This window comes from Pristis pectinata, chromosome 4, assembly GCF_009764475.1.
Source record: "Pristis pectinata isolate sPriPec2 chromosome 4, sPriPec2.1.pri, whole genome shotgun sequence".
In the NCBI taxonomy this organism is placed as follows: domain Eukaryota; kingdom Metazoa; phylum Chordata; class Chondrichthyes; order Rhinopristiformes; family Pristidae; genus Pristis; species Pristis pectinata.
Window position 1 is genome coordinate 21,505,946 of NC_067408.1, and position 12,548 is coordinate 21,518,493.

Genomic DNA, 12,548 nt, shown 5'->3' on the forward strand with positions numbered 1-12,548 from the left:
TTTCAAACCATGCTGAGATAGGATGGATATCTGCAATTAATTAAGCAGGCAATATACTAAGACAAGGTTGCTTTGTGATAGCGCCTTCTAATGGGATTAAGGGAGCTCCGACTCCAACTCAAAATCAAAGGAGGGGGTGAATTATAAGCCAATTTTACACACTATGAGTATCCAGTTGAGAATGATTTGTGTATTATGGTTCAGTGCGTTTATTGCATCGTAGAACTACTTTACCGCAACTGATTGTTTCCTTAACATTGCAATTGAAAATTTCCCATCGTATGACTGAATAGGTTTGAAAAGATATATGGGTAGCAAAAATAATACTTCACTGCCTTTGGGGTAGATCAGAGAGCTCTTACAGAGTGACTATAAAGGCATAAATCAATTTAGGTACATCCTCTGCAAATGTTGAACTTGTATTCACCTGGCATTTGAAATCTATTTATGCAATGAACGGATGGCTGAACTAAATTTGATTTTTACCTGAAGATAAAGTCTTTGAGATTCCAGTTTCATTTTTCTCCTTTAAGGACCGTGGAGATACCTGTGCACTGTGGGCCTGGTAAGGACAAATAATGTTGCGTTAATGTGACTTGACAAAATATTGTACATTTATTAAAAAACAGCAAGTAAGCATAAGAAATTGATAATAATTTATTTGTTCTCTCTAAACAAAAGGTCCTTATCTGCACATGATGTTTGAGAAGCAAATTGGTGACCTTGAAAACAGCCTTATTAGACTACAGGGGAATCTTTTACCTTTGCTGTCAGAAGTGACAAGTGTTTCAGAAAATAAAATGATTACAAACAAGTTCATCTGGTATTTGATCCAATATAGATGCATCTTCCATCTTCTGACTTTGACATTTTATCTTATTTTGGAAAATCAAAATGAATTAAGTATTTTTCAATTCTAATCTCCAGATAAACAGAAGTTCAAGATTCAGATTAGATGAAAACTCAATGACCCCCTCCACAGATATTGCCTGATCCACCAAATGTTTCCTGCATTTTCTGTTCTTAGTTCAGACCTAATGTTAGAGAAACTTTCAGCTAAATGTGGAAAAATGGAGTTAGCCACGGTTCAAGCAGCATGGAGCCATGACTGAATGGGTTGAACTTTCTTTGACAGCAACATGTAAAATGAATCTCAAGCAATTACAATCCAGCTGCAAGTAGATGCATGTTCGCAACACAAGGCAGCCAACAAATCAAAATTGATTGGCATCTAATTGTTAGTTTTATCCAAAAACCATGTGGCTGTAAATAATGTGAGAAGCGGAAATGTTTTAAGTAAAATAAGGTGATAGTGGAAGACAGAGAAATTATGGCACATCTGTAGGCCCAGTGGCTATTTATTGCATGTTACTGTTTATACTCCACATGAGCCTTATTCACCTCATGGTATCAGCAGATTCTCCCATTCCTTTCTCCCTCACATAATGTCCCCTCCTCTTGCACGCATTAATGTTATTTACCTCAAACAAATCAAGTGACACTTTGCATGGTACAGAATCTGGTTCTCATTATTTTCTATAGAGTCATAGAACCATACTGCACAGAAACAGATCCTTCAGCCACCATGTTCATGCCGACCACTGTACTTAGCTATTCCTGTCCCATTGACCGTATTTGGTCTGCAGCCTTCTATGCCTTGGCAATTCAAGTTCTCTGGATGCTTCTTAAATGTTATGAGAGTACCTGCCTCCTCAATCCTCAGGACAGGGGACAAATATATGTAATTAACCAAAATGAAGCAAGTATTCAAATGTTTCCTAAATCCACAGCATATTTATCCTAGCATTTTTTGCTTCTTAAGTACATTATATTTTTCTGACATTAAGTGTTGGCAGAAGTTCCAATTAGGAAATGACATATCAATGCTTAACATACTTGCACTATATTTCTGTAACTTTAGGAAGTTGTTAATGATTGCTTGTAAACAACATTCAGGAACACAGAACAACAGCACGAAGCATGAATACATGATCATTGCTGAGTTGAAGTTGTCACGTAAAAAACTCCCAGTCCTATGTTGCTTGAAGAGTGATGTCAGTGTAGAATAATGCAAGTATCACAGTGCATTTTCCATGGACTCATAGATTTAAGGTGAGAGGAGAAAGATTTAAAAGGGACATGAGGGGCAATTTTTTCACACGGGGGTGGTGTGTATATGGAACAAGCTGCCAGAGGAGGTGGTAGAGGCGGGCAAGATTTGAAAGACATTTGGATAGGTACATGGATAGGAAAGGTTTAAATACAAGCAAATTGGACTAGCTCAGTTAGGCATGGATGAGTTGGTTCTAAGGGCCATTTTTTTTCCATGCTGTATAGCTCTATGACTCTATGAAAGACATTTCAAAATAATTTACTGAGTAGAACACACAACAGGGTACTGAGCAGAAAGAAGAATTGTGGGCTAATTTTATTTTTGGTGCAAAATTGTAAGATGAGGCATTGCTGAGTGGAGATCCTATGCCAGTTTTGTGCAGGATGTCTGGTTGAGATAGGCTACCATGCATGAACCCTAAGGTATAGTGGGTATGAGAGCAGAAGGTACACATGCACAGAGGCCTTTCATCCACAACCTTCTACCACGTCAGAAAACAAAAATCATGGAGGAAGAAAATTTGGAATTAGAATGGAAGTGATGAGGAGGTGAAGATTGCAGATGGTGGAAGTGAAGAGAGATTTTTGGCAGTAGGGTGGAGGGAATGAAGAGGAAAGATTGGGAAGCAGAGGAGATATTATTTTGAGGGGATATCAGATGGATGGTATGAGGGGTTATTTGATAAGATGATCAGGGGAAACTAGGTTGAGGATAGTTGAGATAGTTGAGAAGACAATTCAGGGGACCAGTTGGAGAAATGATTCATCATGTTCAGGAAAATGATTGGATAAAGCAGATGTAGAAATCAACATTTAGGATGGTCAACAGAACTGATCGGGAATCAGTTGTGGAGAGAGTTGGGAGGGTCAGGGACATAATTGTGGATGATAATAGGGGTTAAGGAGATGATCAGTTGAAACAGTTGAGGATATAGGCAGTGAGGAGTTGTGGGGGAGAAAGAAATGATCAAAAGTAAAGAAGGAACATTTAAAGAGGAAGATGAAAGTCTCAAACTTCCCATTATCAAACACATGAACCCAGAATAATAACAGAGAAATGGCTGTGGGCTCACAAAGAATCTAAACATATTTAGCAATTAGATCTTAAAAAAAAATGCATCAAGTCATGCCTGAAAGCCTTGTGTAAAAGAGTAAAATTTCTAGGCTGTGAAAGGCTAAAGGAAAGATTTTCAAAACAGAGAAGCTGGTGAGCTGGAAAGGGTTGTAAAGGGAACTACAGGATCTGGGGCATAGTGGCTGAAACAGAAGCTGTCAAATATGTAAAAGATAGAGGATTAGTAACAGTAAACTTTATCAATCGGTCATGCTATTTCATCTCACGGCCTTTGCTTTCTCTTGCTGAAATGAGGTGGAAAAATCATGGCAGTCTCACTCACCTGTGAATTTTTCCTTCATCGATGGTCTGGTGCAGTCCTTACCCAGCTCAGAGCTGACCAAGTTTAGAATGGTGACACTCAACTAATACCAATGGAATTATCAAGATGACCTTTTTTAAAGCTATAGATTGGTGCATGAAAGGAATTGAAGATGAGGGGTTTGAAATAATTCATAGGGAAACAGGGAGCCAATGGAATTTGCGAAGGGTGGTGAAAAAAGAAAGCAGGACTTGGTAAAAATCACCAACAAAACCACTGATAATGAGAATAATTCAAGTCATTGCTGTTGATGCTGTGTGATGCAATAGAAAATATAAATCCTCTAAGGAGGGGGAAACTTTCACTATGATTATGTTTTATATTGTAGCCATTTTTCTGACTTATTTTTGAAATTTCCCATATTAGATTGCAAGCTGTAATACTGTACCGTGTATGGCTTGGATTTTTTAACATCAGCTTTGATTTCACTGAGTTTTTCACATTTAGTATTCATGGTAGCATCATGGACACTCTGTTACTATAGCAACCTGCTGAAACTATTCATGGCTATTCAATTATTGGAATCTGTAACCTCTACAAACCTGTTTCTCTACTGACATCCTCAATATTCACTAACTAAACAGGAACATCCAATTTATTTCTTTTTTAACCGCTACAGCAGTGGAGGGTTTTTGCTTTAAAGAGCACACACAATCTGAATGAAGAATTGAGAAATCTCTTTGCATTTGTTTTCAAAGACAGGACACAATGAAGTAAATCACACCAAGATATTGTTTCATTACTCATGCATGGCCTCATAATGACAAATGTGACTTGTAGCTTTTCTCTTTTGCCAGTTAAGAAGCAGGTTTCCCAGATAATCCTTCATGAATGTGATCATGACAAGTTGATAATATCATAAAATTTTATAGTACACATTGAACGAACACATTATTTCACTGGGCTGGAAGAACGGTGAGGAAATATTAGGCAGGGTAATGTCAAAGATCCAGATTGTTCTTTGCCTTCATTTCTGGACTCTGCTTTCTCATTCTGTAGTCAGGATGTGTTCCCAGGAAAAGGAGAACTAATCCCTGCCTCTCTCTGTTACTGCTCACTGTTATGGCAGGAAGTTGGATGCTCTTAAGCTGGTATGAACCCAGCAATGAATCACTGACAGTTCGGTGTGAGAAGCTACCTGTGAGAGCTGGTGTCGGGTGGACTGAATCCTCAACTTCCTTATCGGCAGACCACAGTCAATTTGGATCAGTAGTCCCATCTCCTTCTCACTGATAATCAACACAGGCACACCTCAAGGATGTGTGCTTAGCCCACTGCTCTCGTCTCTCTACACTCATGACTGTGTGGTTAAGCACAGTTCAAACACTTTCTATAAATTCACTGATGACACCACTGTAGTTGGGAAAATTTCAGATGGCGATGAGGAGGTGTACAGGAGTTAGATAGATCGGCTGGTTGAGTGGTGTTGCAACAATAGCCTTGCACTCAATGTCAGCAAGACCAATGAATTGATTGTGGACTTCAGGAAGGGGAAGTTGGGAGAACATGCACCACTCCTCAGTGAGGAGTCAGCGGTGGAAAGGGTGAGAAGCTTCAAGTTCCTAGGTGTCAACATCTCGGAGGATCTATCCTGTTCCCAATACATTGATGCAGTCATGAAGAAGGCATGCCAGCAGCTCTACTTCTAGGAGTTTGAAGAGCTCTGGTATGTCACCAAAGACTCTTGCAAATTTCTATTGATGTAAGGTAGAGAGCATTCTGACTGATTGCATCACAGCCTGGTATGGAGCCTCCAAAGTACAAGATCACAAGAGGCTGCAGAGGGTTGTAGACTCAGCCAGCTGAATGATGGGAACAACCCTCCCCGCCATTGAGGACATCTTCAAGAGATGGTACCTCAAGAATGTGGCATCCACCACTTAGGGCCCTCACCATCCAGTACATGCCCTCTTCTCATTAGTACCATCAGGGAGGAGATACAGGAACCCGAAGACCCACACTCAATGATTTAAGAACTGCTTCTTCCCTTCCGCCATCAGATTTCTGAACGATCCATGAACCCATGAACATTAACTTGTTATTCCTCTTTTTTGCACTATTTATTTATTTTGTAATTTATAGTAATTTTTATGTTTTTGCTCTGTACTGCTGCTGCAAAACAACAAATTTCACATCATATAAGTCAGTGTTAATAAACCTGATTCTGATTCTGACTAGGATGAAAAGTGTAGATACTCAGTGCTGAAGTGTGGGCCATTGTGGTGAGGTGTGCCCACAGCTTCACGTAACTCACTTTCTCTGCCTGTATCAGAACTGACCATTTCTACTGTGATATTGGCTCAGTTTTTCACTCTTCGTTGCATATCCTGACCTGCTGGACATGTCCTGCAGCCCTGCATTTGTCAACTCTTATCTGTGTCCTTATGCTCTAACTGCCCTCTTTTCATAGCTTTTATGAACAAAAGACTGTGTTCTTTCTTTCTATCTGCCCTATTAACCCATCAAACAGATGACCTTGTTTACATCTTATCCTCAGGGCAAACCTGGCCTCACCCTATCAAAGATGTTCCCTTGTCCTATCTGTCCTCCCCAGCTCTCCCTCAGACTCAATAATAACATATTTTCTTTTCTTCTCAGTTCTGATGAAAAGCCTTTGACCTGAAACATTAGTACTCTTTCCACATATACTGCCTAATCTGTTGAATGTTTCCAGTATCTTCTGTTTCGATTTTTTTCCATAGAGTCCAAAGTCTTTCCTTCCTTTGTTGATCACTCTGTTTTCTGATTCCCAAGTGGATATTAGTTCCCTGAGTTAACCTCTAGGACTCACAAGAATACCAAGTGTTTCTCCTGTCTTGGGTTCACTTCCCCCCTGTCATCTACACTCCCCTCCCCCCACACCTCCTCAGGCTCCAGTTACCAAAAGAGGACCATTTCCTCTGGGTCCTGGCATTCTGATGCTCTGACTTATTCTCTTGTCTGTCAACCAAACAGTGATTTTTACCCAATCTGGACGAGAATCTGAGCCTGCAAATGGAAAAGATCCCAGGACTTCTACAATCCTGAGGCCCTGATGATCCTAAGGTAATACCACTTCCATGGAAGCATCTGAAGTCATGATAAAATCAGGGCCTTTGTCCAAGCTTTTAAAATTAGTGGTGGAAATGTATTATTAAATACACATAGAACATTTGCCATTGGCATCTATTGGAAAGGAATCAGTTTAAAAAAAATCACTGGCCTTAAGAACACATAAAGGAAATCAAGGAGGAGAAGGCAGAGATTCTGGCAGCAATTTTCCATATCTTCCTTAGATCTACAGATTGGCAAGGAGTATGGAGGGTGGTCATTGTATCACCTGTGTTCAAGGAGGGAGAGACTGATAAAAGGAGTGATTTATAGACTAATTAATCAGATGTTAGTGTGGGAAAACTTTGAGAACAGCTAACTCAGCAACAATTTAGCATTTTGAATTCAAAGAATAAATGAGGACAAACATCTCAGATACATTAAATACAAGCCATAGAGTCATACAGCATAGAAACTGGCCATTTGGCCCACCACATCCACGCTGACCAGTGGGCATCCATCCATATTAATCCCATCTTCCAGCACTTGGTCCATAGCCTTCTATGTCTGGACAATTCAAGTGCTCGTCCAGACACTTCTTAAATGTTGTCAGCGACTCTGTTTCCAACAGTCTCTCAATCTTTGTCGAATTTAATGGAGCTTTTTGAAGAAGTGACTGAGTGCAGAAATTAAGAGAATGCAGTAGCTACTGTGTATATAGAAATTTAGAGGGCATTTATAAAATATTTCTTAAAATACTTAAAAAAATTTCCAGCATATTGCACGAAAGCAACCTTAGGTAGAAAGGAGCTAAACCTTCATCCATACTTCTATTTTATTATGCCACCATTTTACAAATGCACAATTGCTTAAAACCATAAATGACACTTTCAGTTTTGTAACCTATTTCAAAACTATCATTAATTCAGAATGGTTCATCTTCAGCATTATTCTAATACAGGTGTTTCCCACTTTTAATCTGCTAATTCCTCCAAATTATTCTGTCATTGTTATGATTAGCATTTGCCGTTAATCTGAAATGAAATGCGAGACTACAAAAGACTCTTAGGGTTAGGTCTTCTCCTTTAAACTACCTGCAAGATTTCTGGATTAGGTTTGTTGCTTTTCTCACAAAGTCGGCATTTACATCAAATTTATGGCTATTCTGTTCATTGTTCACTTTTCAAGATAAGCTTTTCAGTTATCCTGTTGAGATCCTAAATTATCCTGTTAAGATTCTAACCTGAAAGTTGTTGGCGCAGCTGAATTGAGACTGGAGTTATTTTTCCCCTCAATTATTAACATGTCAGTCCAGGACAGCTATATGAAGTGTAATCAGCCAACCAATGATCTGTGCACTTGAACTAATTTAACATCTGGAGTCTGCTGACAACTGTGCTATTCAAAATGTTTTTAAAACGAGTGCTTGGGGAAGAACAGACTGGTAGATTATAAGAGTGTGGAAGATGCAAATAATTTGTTAGATATTTCAATGTCCAGACAAATATGAGATCATAGAGGCCTGATTTAAAGTTAGCCAGAAATACTGGAGAACCTACATCACAGGTTGAGGACATTCAACCCAACTGATCTATACCATAGTTTATATTCCACACAAGCATCATTTCATTTTTTTGTCCAATTGGTGTAACTATCCGTTCCTTTCCTCTTAGGTGCATTGTTTGTTATCCCTGTCAACAATTGATTGCTACCAGTGAATATTTTTGATGATGTGACCTATCTGGCATGTCACATTTTCTAGAGTCTTGAAAGAAATATAACTTAGGTGATAACAACTCTCTTCCTCAAAAGATGGTCAAAATATAATGAGACTGCTTATCTGAAAAATACAGAAAATGCTGTAAACACACAGCAGCTCAGGCAGAATCTGACATTTCAGGTCGAAGGTGCTTCATCAGAATTGGGAAATTATCTACACTGTTCATACCAGCCCACTCAACACCAGTTCTGATGAAGGCTCTTCAACCTGAAACATTAACTCTTGTTTTTCCCTCCACAGATGCTGCCTGACCTGCTGAGTGTTTCCAGCATTTTCTGTTTTTATTTCAGAGTTCCAGCATCTCCAAGTTTTTCCTATGTCATTGAATAGATGTGGGCTAAGATATCACACAGGCACACTTTCAGCTTTTGCCAGTTTCTTTTCAACAATGTGAGCAGCCGGCTATAGCAGTCAGTGATGAAGAAATGTGCTTTCAACACAAGAATTAACTATCTTCTATGCCAGCATAAGTAAAAATTACAAAAGAATTTAGAATAATAAAACAATATAGCTTATGAATTTGAGAAGGTTTAAAATCATAGGGAGATTTTTAACATAACATAGAAGTGCTATTATAAACTTTATTAGAGAGAGATGAATAATCAGTTGAAAGTCCTTTGACTGGATGTTATTACTAATTGCCAAATTCGCTATGACATGAAGATAGGTAGGGAAGTAAGTTGTGAGGAGGACATAAGGGAACTGCAAAGGGATGTAGATAGGTCAGGTGAATGATCAATGATGTGATCAAAGAAAGCTTCACCTTCTGAGGAGGTGGTGGAGGTCGGCACTCTCACAATATTTAAAAAGTCCAAAGATCCCTGAAGGTGGCAGCACCAGTAGAAGGGGAGCTGAAGAAAACATATGGGATGCTTGCCTTCATTAGCCAGGACATAGAAGATAAGTGTAGGGAGCGCTTGGTACAACTTTATAAAACATTCGTTGGGTAGCAGCTGGAATGTTATGTACAGTCTGGTGGTCACATTACGGGAAAGTTGTAACTGGTCTGGAAAGGGTGCAGGGGAGATTCACCAGGTTGTTGTCTGGGATGGAATGATTCACTTATGAGGAGAGATTGCTTTCCTTGGACCAGAAGAGTCTGATAGGGAACCTGATAGATGTACGCAAAATTATGAGATGCATAGACAGGGCTGATAGTAAGAATTCTTTCCCCAGGGCAGATTCGTCTAACACCAGAGGACGTAAGCTTAAGGCGAGAAGTTAGAAGTTTAAAAGGGATCTGCGAAAAAAAACATTTTCAACCATAGGGTGGCTGCAATCTGGAATACGTGACCAGAGGTGACAGAGGCAGGTACTCCCACAAAGTTTAAGAAGTACCTGGCCAAGCAATTGAATCAACAAGGCATAGTAGGCTTTGGACGAAGTGCTGGTAAATGGGATAAGCATAGATAGGGATTTTGATGGTCAGCATGGACATGGTAGGCTGAAGGGCCTGTTTTTTGAGCTCCATGACTCTATGACTCAATGACACTTATCCAAACTTTCTCCGTTGCTACAGTTTTCCAGTCCTAGCAAATCCCTTCTGCATCCTTGCTCGTGCAATGAGTTCTTTCCTGTAATGTGAAGGCTAATGCTGTATTAAAGCTCTTGTCTAACTAGGGCTGTATACAGTTTGAGCAAAGCCTTCCTGCTTTCTCATACTATGCCTCAGCTATTAAAGGAAAGCAACTCATATTCATATTTAGCCATTTTATTGACTTGCTCTGCCACCCTTTACAAATATACACCACTCAATATCCACTCATTTATTGCAAATTCTCTTGTCTGATGGACCTCTCCAAGTACATTGCCTCACATTTCTCTGGATTGACTTCCATTTTCCACATTTCTCATTGGTATTTTCCTGCTCATTTTTTGCTGCAAAGTTAAAACTCCATAAATAAGAGCATATACAGAACAAGTGTTAAAATGCAATAATGTTGTATATTGGCAACAAAGGAAGAGTTGTTGCATGAGAAACTTTCTGCTCTAAGTAAATGAACTTAAGTGGCATTGTGTGAGGAGCCCTACCTGTTTTGCTCCTCACTTAAGGCTGTGTACATGGCTAAAACATTTAGTACCTGTATTTTCTCTATGACTGCACATTAAAGACTTGTTGTGAAATAATATATCAGCATTCCCCATCATACTGTAACTACCCAGGCAGTCTTAGGTTCTGGTCAACACTCAGACGAGCGACCACCTTGAAATGTAGTCTTCTGACTGGGAATCAAATTGCCCAATCAGCAGTCAATAAAAACCAAAAAAACTGCAGATGAAATAAAAACAGAAAATGCTAGAAACACTCAGCAGGCCAGACAGCATCTGTAGACAGAGGAACAGAGTTAATGTTTCAGGTCATAAATCCTTTGTCAGATTGACCGGAAATGTTAACTCTGTTTTTCCACTGATGCTGCCTGACCTGCTGGGTGTTTCCGGCCTTTCTGTTTTAACTCCATCAGCAGATTAAATTTGGTAAGGATGTTACTCACATTGCATTGCACGTGTTAAACAAACAGAAGCTTTAACCAACAGTGTGCACCTTTCAAACTGATTGAAGGTGTCATGCAAACTCCTCAAAAACATTGCACCTATCACGTGGATTTTCATTTCATGATTGCTGAGGAGCTCTTTGTTCTGGATCTGATAGCCTTATGATTCATATAGAGGTCTTGAGTTGATGTGCAAATCCCACTGCATCATATGATGCAAACTGTCATTTTAGAATCTATCAGAAAACCTGTACTCCTCACAAATCTGTGTGCCCTTTGGATGAATCTGTGGCTTAACAAACACTAACCATTTTGAGCAGCTGAGTACAATTCAAATTAATGTATATCCTTGCAAAGAAATTTGAAGTCATTACATTCCATTTGTGAAAACCTCAGCTACAATCAGTTTCACCTGACCCCTAGGAGCATAAGATAATCGTATGTGCATTACCAAGTATTCTATACCTTATGATTTGTGACAGTACTCAATTGTCCCCCTGGTTCATCTCCATTGAGGTAAGCTACCTTCATGCTGCCCTAAAAGATACCTAATTTATTCATCTTGATTTGAAAACGAAAAGAGCAGGAATGTTGTTGAGCCTGGGGGTGGGGAATTGCCAGCTTTTAAGTCTTTTCAGGAGTAGATTCACATTGTCAGAAAGGCCATATATTGCATGAGGCCTTGCTAATCTCTGCCAAGAGTCAACTTCCCTTTGAGATTGCACCTGGGGAGCACTGCAAGTAGCGACATGTTCCAAGCAAAGCTGAGCACCTTACACCAGTCAGAAGATCCAGCTCAATATCTCTTTTCCAGAGAGTACTTACATTTCATGTAGTGTCTATCAACCCAAACTTACTGATTCTTTTGTAAAAAAATAAAATCTTCTATCAACTGTTATCAACCACATGTTGCTACAATGACTAATGGGACTTCTGCAAATCTGTGCATCATATTGTAATATAATGTAATAAATACTGCCCCTAATTAAAATGTAGCACTCTTTATATCATTTCTTAAAACGATCAAACATCAAGGCCTGCAGATTGTATTGCTGATAAGATGCTTAGCAACAGTAACCAAATCCATAATATGGATATTATAATACAAATATCCTCAATCAACAGTTATTGTTCTCATGATTCTGAAGGTCCTTCTCTTCCAGGGTAAATTTCTTTGCTTCTGTTGTGCTACTCTTCCCTATTAATGGCAATGTGGTGCAAATACAGCAAATGCTGGCACATTTTGGAGGCATTGATGGGTTAATGGGCTTTAATGTAATACTTGAGTTGATAAAGACTTGCTTAATCTGCATTCTGGTCTTGATATGGCCTCCATTCTATTAGAGATTGTTACACAGAGGTGCCATTGGTCATGGCAGCAACATGCAGCTGATACCTAATACCAGTTTGAAAATTTCACTTCTTTGTTAAACCACAAAAACATTGAGTTAATGTAGGCTATGTGATTCATCTGAACTTTGTGGAAAGCAAACGATGTAAATAATCCTAAATGTGGGAATGGCATCCCTTCTGTGCATTAAAGGACAGAAAGGTTTTTGCTTTCAAGTTGCTAAATAATATTCCAATGGCACAACGGAATTTATTCCATTAATCTCAAAGAATTGTGCACATCAGAGGAAACCCTGCTGCTTTAGAAAATGATGGAGGTGATCTGTACCAAAGTTGATGTTTCGTTCG